Genomic DNA, 8,403 nt, shown 5'->3' on the forward strand with positions numbered 1-8,403 from the left:
CTGTAAAACCGGCAGACGGTTCTTCTTTGTGTCACATGACGCACAACACGTTCTCGCTCGGTCAACCTGTGACATCTCAGGAATCCTTGAAAAAGAGGTAGTTTTACACACATCACGTAGGTGCAAGACTATCGAAAAACAACTCCTGCTGCGCACTGATAGTCCACGCCACACAGGTTTAGCCAAGGCAACGTTCGTTAGATTTCGACACGTCGAAGATTCAAGCAGGATCCAAACGCTGTCTTGAACAAACTTGTGTGGCGTGGAGTAAGTGTGCGGGCGTAACATTTTAAGAATCCTTGCCACGACAAGCTATGACGTGCCAGGACGCCGCGACGGTGTCAACGAATGGATGTGCCGTGGGATGAAGCGGCACGGTCCATATGTTCACGCAACAGCACGGACCGTCACAATAGTTGGGATTAGGCACCAAGGTCACAGATGGTTAGGCAACAAAGGCACGTGGTAAAGTGTAGGAAAACACACACACACACACACACACACACACACACACACACACACACATCCAAACAGGACGTTTGGACTCCAGATTCCCGCACAACAGTCAGTTGTTCAGTCCTAACATCAGTCCTAATTATAAATATCAAATATTCAATAAATTTCAGCTTTTAACCCTTTAATCCACTGAAATCTGGGCAAACTGTCTTGAATTTTTTGGGAGGAAAGAAGGTAATGAGTTAAAAAAAAAAAAAAAAAGAAGAAGTTAGCAAAAAAAGGGAAAAAAACTGAAACATAGTAAAATTTTAAAAAAGAACAAGAAAATAATTTTAAAAAAAAAAAAACGTAAAACACCCAAAAATCTGAGAACATCCTAAAATTATAGAAATAAGCAAAAATCCTAGAAACTTCCTAAAATCCTACAAATTTCTTGAAATCCTTGAAATGTCCCAAAATCCCACAACTGTCCCAAAGTCTAAGAAATGTCCTAAAGTCCTTATGATCACACATTTTTAAGTTAATTTCTCATAAAAATTCAGGTTTTCCACATTATTGAATTGAATGATGAATTTCAAATTGTTGTGTACTGTTACCATAATCATGAACAAATTTTTCTTAATTGACTAATAGTAAAAATGAAATTGGTCCAACACATTTAAAAGAAATTTCATTGACAGACTTGTGCAGTTAGAAGGTCGGTTGGATGTACTGCCAAACTCAGGGGACAAAGACGTTGGAGACGTCTTCTGGAAGTGAAATCACGGGCAATGCCAGCAGTTATTCTGGCGACCCAACATGCAGGTTCGTTCGGTTAAAGGAGCCGGGACTCGTTTATCCACGCTGCAATCACTCCGTTTCATTTGCTCCTGAAACGATGCAGCCTCTCGAGTCTCGAGAACTCGTCTCTGTTTTGACTTTGTGTGTTCAGCTGCCGAGGGCTTTCGGTCCGCAAATTTCCCTCCTGAACCATAAAGGCAGGATGACTGAGTGAGTTAAACGGGGAAGTCTGTGTGAAGCGCAGCAGACGCAGCGCTCTGTGCTCCCTGTGAGGTTGTTTGATTAGTTTCTCTGGTAATTTAGCGCTGCCGAGGAAAACGATCCACTGTAGACTCACTGCTGAAACGCTTTAATTCATCTGCTTACGACATGGGGAGCGTTTAAACTGTATTCTCTGGTAATGGGACACGACGAGACAAGAAATGAGAAACAGAAAGAAGGGGACGCAGAAAGGAGGGAGAGCTGTTGAAAAGAAGAGAAGAGAGCAATAATCAACTAAAATTAGCGAGATAAGTAAAAATGTGTTGGCAAATTACCTGAAAATAAATAAAAGTTACTGATTTAATGCAATTTTTTGGGTCATGTATTTCAGTGTTGCTCAATACCTTTTGTGCTCAGGTTTCAAAGGGTTAATTTGTTGCAGTAAGAGTCATAGACCCTTCTCAGAGGCCTCAGAGTGCCTCGTGTTCATAACAAAAAGCTGCTGTTTAAACCAAAGTGGACTCAGTGAAAAGTGACAGACGCAGCATGAAGCAGATGAGGATCAGAAAGTGCAGCAATCGAGCTGTGAAGCGAGTTTCAGTCAAAACAGCGACCATCACGGCCGGTCTGACCATAACATCCAAAACACAGCAGGACGCCTCCCGAGCAACATCACTGTGACAAGGACAAGAAAAACAATCAACGCCGTTATTAATAAAATTCAGCTTTTTTAAGGAATATTCTCAAAATGAGAACATTAAATCGCAGGGTGCTATAGCATGCAGGTACCCTGCAAAAGGGTTTTTGCAGAAATTCTGAATAGAAAATGTCAGAACTTAGTCACTACATCCTGTGAGAAAAGTCATCGTTGAGTCTGACATTTGAGACAGACGCAATCACAAGCTTTAGACAGACGAGGTCACAGGTGACCTCTGACCTCTGCCCGCCAAAATTTAATCAGTACATCCTCGTGTCCAAGTGAATATTTATTTGCCAAATTTAAAGGAATTCCCTCGAAGTGTTCTTGAGATATTGTGATTACATGAACGGGTTGGCCGGACAAACTGAAACATAATAAATAGGCCACTAAATGCAGTAAAACAAAAATCATGCTTTTTAAACGTTAAAAAAAATTACAAGTTTGTAAATTTTATGTTAATGCTGACTTTTAAACTGAATGCTAAAAAAACGCTGCTAAAAAAGTTTTTTTTGCAGCGGTAAAACTGAATGATGCTTGTTTCTGAGAAACTGCTGGATCAGACGTTACGTCCCACAGATTAAAGCTCGATGTTCGTTTGGTGGAAAACTGATGATATGGAGAGAAATGTGAGCATCAGTCTCGCTGATGCTCTTGTGTTTAGGTAAAAAACAATTAAAAATAAAAATTTGATGCTTTCTTACAATATACTTTAATTTTCATCAAATGCATCCAGTAGAAAAATGACAACAATTTTGTCATATCTCAGATTCGGGGGTCTTTTAATCTGCAAAGTAATGATTAACACACACACGCATGAGGAAGAGACCCCTCCAGAAACATCTGCAGGCTTCAGTGAAAACTGATGCAGCAGCGACCTCTAGTGACCTCTGCGTAGACCGCACGTCTGTCAGCTTCACAGTGACACACAACTGTGTGACTGCAAGTGAATCAGCCGATGACACTTAACAGTTTCCTCGAACCGTCCCAGTCTATGTTCACGTAAAGAATGTGAAATTTACGATGTTTCCATATTGTAGAGCAGCGATACGCAGCTGATGGCTCGCGGGCCAAATCTGGCCCCCTGAAAAGGTGCTGGGTGGCCCCCAATAATTTTCTAATTCACAATAAAAATAAAGTGATTCACATTGGGAACTGTTTTTGTGCTTTTAGTATCCATAAGGTGTCAGAGTGCATAAAACAGCATCAAAATAGATGTCCTAAAATCATAGAAATGACCTTAAACCCCTGAAATGTCCAAAATGACAAAAATGTCCTGAAACCAGAGAAATGTCCTTAAATCAGAGAAACTCCCTAATCCAAGAAATGTCTTAAAATCCTGGAAACATCAGAAAAATCCTTAAAATATCCAAAATGATAGAAATGTCCTAAAATCTGAGAAACATCCTAGAAACTTCATAAAAACCTAGAAATGTTGTAAAATCATGGAAAAGCACTTCATCCTAGAAACTTTGTAAAAATCCGAGATAAATCATAAAATCCTGAAAAGTCCTAAAATCCTAAAAAACATCCAAAAATCCTTGAAATGTCCTAAAATCATAGAAGATCCAGAAACATCCTGAAATGATATAAACTTGTATGTGGCTGCCGCGACTGGCCCCTGGCCTCCTGTCATTTTGCCAAAATGGCCCCAAAGCAAAGCGAGCTGCGTATCATTATTTTAGGTTTAACTTTGCCTAAAGTCGATCCACACATTACAGGAAAAAGTCACTGAACTAATTTAAACTGACTTTAAGACGAGCATAACTCATTGAAATCTATCAAATGTGACCCATATGTGAACAAATACAGTCAGCGCTGAGGCTTTGATGGATGTGGATGGATTTAAAGTCATCTCTATGAGCCATTTTTGACCTGTAAAGAATTAAATATATATATGTATATACATATATTTCACTTTGTGAGATATCAGTTCAACACTCATTACAATTTCATTCTGTGTTGAATGTTTACGGCTCTTAAAGCCAATGATAAAAGAGATAAGCGGGGGAATAATATATATGTGTATAAATGTATTATTATTATTATTTCGAATGAGTTATTTGATGTCAATGCTAATTGAATGCGGGATAAACCGGAGCACCGGGGAAAACCCACAACACCACAGTAGACAACACATCAACTTAGGAAGGCTCATGGCGGGAATTGAACCTTCACCTTCCAGCTGTGAGGTGTTGCCTACAGAGGTGGCCGTGAGAACGCAAGTCCTGTCTGACGTCCAGGTAACCTGCTGCTCCATCTGTCTCTCCTCCTATGATGAGGGACAGAGGACAGTGAGAGAGACGCTGACCTGGATGTGAGGCAGGAGAGGAGCTCTTTATCACATTCACTTCTCCTTCAAAATGATAACCTAATCTAATTTTTTTTAAGCAGTAATGTTGACAATTACTGATGTCAGGTGAACCGGAGCACCCCGGAGAAAACCTGTACGTCAGTCTGCGTTTGCTTGCATAAAACCAGCGCTGCTTCTGGATCTGCAGATGTTAGAGAAGAACCTGCAGAGTCATAAAGCAGCAGCCGGCAATGCAAGCAGACGACAGACGGACTAAATTAGAGGGAACGAGTTTACGGCAGAATGAACAGTCATAGTAGATGAAACTTCGGTCAAAAATGTTACTAATTGGGAGCATGTCGTGGAGATGATTTTCCCTAAAGTAGACAGGAACTTGCGGATGGCGCCTCGTTTTTTTGGTGCTGGCACCAGGCAATCTTTACCAGAGCAGGCAAGAAAGCTTTCGAAGACTGGATCCTGTAAATACATGGAGACCAGCACCATTTTTGCAGAGCCCAACTCCCTACACAGGTCCTTGAAAATGGCCTTGTCAAGGTTTACACAAGCTTTAGCGGTGGGATCAAAGTCTACACCCTGAACCTCGGCCCACGTTCTCTCAGTCAGAGACGTGATGATGGCCGCACAGTTTTCGCTGGTGTACTCCACTCTAGCTTTTTCATGGTCCGTGCTAGCAGCTGCTCCATGGTTACATGGATGAACTTTTTGTTTCTTTGCTCCGTTTCAGTTGTACGGTGCACAGGTTCGTCAGGTGTGTCCATGTATGCCGGGCCAGACTCTGTGGCAGGATCCATGGGTGCACTCTCCTCGATGAGTTCTGGTATCTCTGCTGGTGGCAGCGACTCAATGCCCACGATGGCGAGTGCCATCCGTTCACTGTGGTCGTCCACCTGTGTTGAGCCACCAGCCCATCAGTCCCAGGAAATGCCACACTTTGTCCCTAATGTCATTATACATTTCCAAATGTGATGGCGGGACTTGCTCTGGGCTGACCTCAGATGCAGTCCCATATGTAATGTGACCGTACAACAGGTCAGTAAATGCCCGGGTGAACATCAGGACATCTTCTTTGGACATATTCTTGAACTTGTTGAACACACAAAGCTCCTCTTCAGCCTGTGTGTTTTCATTGTCTCCCTATGTGAGCAGACATTCAATACTAGTTACGAGCTTCTGCACTGACTCTCTGCTTTAAATTTTGGAGTCCCGGTGGAATTTGCTCCTAGTTTGTGCCAGGAGTCGATGTAGAAGGGCTACAGCAAAGCGCTTAGCAGAGAAAGACTTAATTTTCCTGCCTATTCCTTCCACAGACTCACGCTTCTGTTCTGTGAGTGAACTCTGACCTGAAGTAGCTGCCTCCTCTGAGCTCTTCATTTCAGAAATACACTCAGCGGTGTCTTCTCCGACAATTATTATTTCTAATGAGCTTTTTGAGTCGAGTTGCTCATATTCAATATCTGGCACTTCATCTAGAAGAGGGTTGATGATGTCACTTATATGTTTTATATTGAATAGCTGTAGTTGTTTGAACGTCGACTGCTTTGTCCTCTAATGAGTGCTGTGAGGAGCACCGGCTTTCCACGGTCACAACCGGTAAGCACTCCTCATTCTCTGACTGCTCTATGTCGTCTATGTCTTCGAGCATCAGTTTTTCCAGGGATTTAGTCTGACTTCTCTGCTTCCTTGGTCGAGGAGAGAAGAAGGCTTTTGCCTTGCCTGCAAAAGCCTTTACCATTTTGCAAGTATAGTCCACCATCGCATTAAGCCTTCGGGGAGGAGGTATGTGCCGATTTATCTCTGGCTCTGCTGTGAGTGTTTTTGAGGAAAAGTCAGATTTTATACTTTCTGCAACCTCTTTACCTATGAGAGCTGTTAAGCGCTCACCACTGTCACATTGGACTTGGCCCTCAACACCCAGTCCCTCAGCAAAACCCTCTGAGAGTGTGTCCCCCAGGCTTGACCTCACACTCTCTTCAGACATAACTGTTTCCTTTGTATTAGCCTGTAAAACGGCTTTTATCAGGGCTGCAGTTATATCCAAAATCAGACCTGCAATCATGATTTTGGTTGTACTATCAGGGGAGCCTGTTTTCAATGATTCCCACTGTTCTGCTGTCATCTGTTAAAAGTAAAACTGGATGTAACTGCTGACAGCAGATCTGACCTCTGCTATCTCCAACAGGTCTACCTCCTCAGTCTGTACTGCTCCTGGCAATGTCACGTCCAACAGCTATAACTATAGCTGAATGTTTTTTCAATGCCAGGTGGTTTTTAAACCTCTTAGCTCTGTTGGCAGGTCAGATTTACCTACCGGTCTGTTGGCTTACCACTGTTTTTCCACAAGCCCCGCCCATATTTCCTGACGTGTTCCATAAGCCCCGCCCTCTAATGGCGCTGCTTTTTGTTTTGTTTAGTTTTGTTTTTGTTTTCCAATCTCAGTAACAACACAGCAGAATTATAATCCGAGAATAACTCGCCTACAGTAGAGAAACAAAGAACAACAAGCAGAAATAAAATGGCACTGTAGGAAATAGTATACATTACACACAAGTGAGAGGAAAGAGGCACCACTTCAAAAAATCTTACAGCGTTATTTCAAACTGTCTCATGAGTTTGTTTTTGATTTAAGGACATTTCTAGGACTTGAGGAGGTGTTTCTGATTTTGGGATGTTTTTAGGATTCAGGGCTTTTCAAGGATTTTAGGATATTTCTAGGACGTTAGGACCTTTCTCTGATTTGGGATTTTCTCGGATTTAGGACATTTTAGAAAATTTTAGGATGTTTTTAATTTTTCTTCTTTGTGATTTATTATTTTGTTGCTCATTACCTTCCTCCCGTTTAAAAAAAAAATAAAATAAATAAAAAATCCATTGGCTCTCAAATGACTACATTAAAAAACTAAAAGAATAATAAGGGTTTATGTGAAAGGAAATCAAAGCCTGCCTCATATAAACGCCTGTCCCAAATATTAGCCTGTTAAATTTAATGACTTAAGCAAATAATAGCCCGGTATATTTCAACTGAAATTTAACAGCACTTCTGTGACATTTCTTCGGAGAGCAGAGATTGTTGCAGATCATTTCAAGGTACAACCAAGAGAGCGGCTCAACTTAACCCTTTGTCAGACCAACAAACAAACACTTAGCCAACAACTCACCTGTGCGGCCTCGTCATAATCCAACCATCAAAAGTGTCTGATAGAAAAGCTCCTGATATGTCGGCAAAGATGATCCAAATCCTGGGAAATATTTAGTCCAAACACATTTTTACATCTATAGTACTTATTGCATCCGTCCAAATGTTCCAATGTTTCCATATTATTTTGCTGATTCTGCCGTCACGTGCTGAAACAAAAAAAGAACCAGAATGAGCTCTGGCCTTTTTACTGACACCTCATCTGACCAATACGAGTCTCCGTATCCCGCCCAGAGCTTTTAATAGCCAATCAGAGCCTGCATTGCAAAGAAGATCCCACCTCTCCCCACCTGTGGAGACATCCGGCCAATAGCAAGCAGCCGTGCCAATGACTGACGCTTCTTACAGCCAATTAAATACCGAACACAATGACGCAACACTTGGGCAGCTTTTTTAAACACAGACCTTTGCTGATATAAATGATTAATAAATAAATGTATTAATTAATGATTTTATAAACTTATGAAAAATCGATTATCACCCTCATGTTATTTTTTCTCATTATTTTTTTTTATTCTTTCTAATTTCCTTAACTCCACACGAAGGGAAAAATCCAGTCTTGGCATTAAAAAATGGATCACAAAATAATCACATGAATAACTTAAAAAAAAAGAAAATAACCGATAACTCACCTAATTCTTGAAGAGATTATTAAAAGTCATCATGTTTTTTTATGCTTAATTAAATGAAAACATTCCTTAACTCCAAATTATTTTAATTCACAGTAAACATTTTCTTCCTTCTAAAAAGCACTCTTGTGGG

The 8,403-nt window shown here is 41.0% G+C and overlaps 1 protein-coding gene across 6 annotated transcripts in view; it reads right to left on the reverse strand.

Annotated features, from left to right (window-relative positions):
• LOC121940261 (tyrosine-protein phosphatase non-receptor type 7-like) overlaps nt 1-7,797 on the reverse strand; it is a 28,459-nt gene extending 20,662 nt beyond the window's left edge. For all 6 annotated transcript variants that reach the window (XM_088081614.1, XM_088081613.1, XM_088081608.1 and 3 more), the window contains exon 1: nt 7,604-7,797. The gene's annotated coding sequence lies outside the window, so the exon portion shown is untranslated. The remainder of the gene's footprint in view (nt 1-7,603) is intronic.
• Nucleotides 7,798-8,403: the final 606 nt, after the last annotated feature.

The sequence above is a fragment of the Plectropomus leopardus genome, chromosome 9, assembly GCF_026936395.1.
Source record: "Plectropomus leopardus strain MGB_pleo_1.0 chromosome 9, ASM2693639v1, whole genome shotgun sequence".
In the NCBI taxonomy this organism is placed as follows: Eukaryota; Metazoa; Chordata; class Actinopteri; order Perciformes; family Serranidae; genus Plectropomus; species Plectropomus leopardus.